Source organism: Theobroma umbraticum, unplaced genomic scaffold, assembly GCF_002168275.2.
Source record: "Theobroma umbraticum cultivar Fairchild unplaced genomic scaffold, ASM216827v3 scaffold_44.0, whole genome shotgun sequence".
NCBI lineage: Eukaryota > Viridiplantae > Streptophyta > Magnoliopsida > Malvales > Malvaceae > Theobroma > Theobroma umbraticum.
The window spans coordinates 11,922,483-11,923,609 of NW_018397255.1; the positions used below are offsets into that span (position 1 = coordinate 11,922,483).

The 1,127-nt window shown below is 35.7% G+C and overlaps 1 long non-coding RNA gene across 1 annotated transcript in view; it reads right to left on the bottom strand.

Moving 5' to 3' along the window:
- Nucleotides 1–606: 606 nt before the first annotated feature.
- LOC149527660 (uncharacterized) overlaps nt 607–1,127 on the bottom strand; it is a 20,629-nt gene continuing 20,108 nt past the window's right edge. Inside the window, exon 2 of the long non-coding RNA XR_016350732.1 lies at nt 607–1,095. This is a non-coding gene — a long non-coding RNA (uncharacterized LOC149527660). The remainder of the gene's footprint in view (nt 1,096–1,127) is intronic.

Sequence of the window (1,127 nt, forward strand, 5' to 3'; positions counted from 1 at the left end):
CGAGGGAAAGTTTCATCGGTAATACATAATATTCCATAGGTATCATGCTTCACCGACTGATTTAGAGATGGAATATTCCGTTAACGGATGGTTGGAAAAGACGTCGATAATGCCAAATCCGTTGGTAACGAAATTTGCCATCATTAAATTGCCAACCAAATTTTTGTTGACTAGTTCCATCGGTAAAAAGTGGGTTCTATCAGTAAAATTATTCGTCGGTACTAGTTAAAATTCATTGGTAATTTTCATTTGTAATTAATGATAGAACATAATCCATCGAAAATTTCATTAGTAATTACGAAAGGAATTGCTGATACAGTACTGATGGATTATCGACAAAACTAGCTTTGAAGTTGCAGGCAGTATCCATTAGCAGTATCTAATTTCATCTGTAATCCATCATTATTGCGTATGAACTCTGTTGGTAATTCCATCAATAATTGATGAAATTTGTCATTAATACTCCATCAACAATTCCATTGGTAATACAAACAGTGCAGTTTTTTTTTATTTTGGGAATTAAATTTGTCTAGTTTATAATAAAATTATGATATGATGTTGTTATCGATACAGAAACATATAACAAACTAATATGCACATAGAAAGTATGAAAATCTAATAGAGATTGTTATTAATAAAATTATTCAAATGTAAAAATCTAATAATAATCTAAATATTCTGTTGATAAATCTCACTAAGGGTTGGGGTGGTTGTTGTTATGGTGCATGTTGAAAAGGCCTGGACTCATCTAGTTGAGGCTACGATCTCCTTGAGCCAATCACATCCATCAACAAACCTTTAATATCAGTGAAACCTACCATCCAGGTCTTCACATCTCTAAGCAATTGTCGATATCCTTTGCGCTCAAGCACAGGAGTTGGCACAGGGGGGTGTATCGTTTGGTCCACAAGCAGACTCAGATATTGCAGTTACAGCCAGAAGTCTCGAAGGAGGGACTCAGGTGCCAAATTCATGTATTTGAGTCCAAGTACTCATCGTCTTTCCAATGGCCTCGGTCCATGCCTTTGGATCAAACTTCGGCTGGCTCAACAACTCCGCACCGTACTTTTCATTATTGCCGAAAGCTTATGATTCCTACAAAAAGAAAAGCAAGTAAAGTTCTTAAG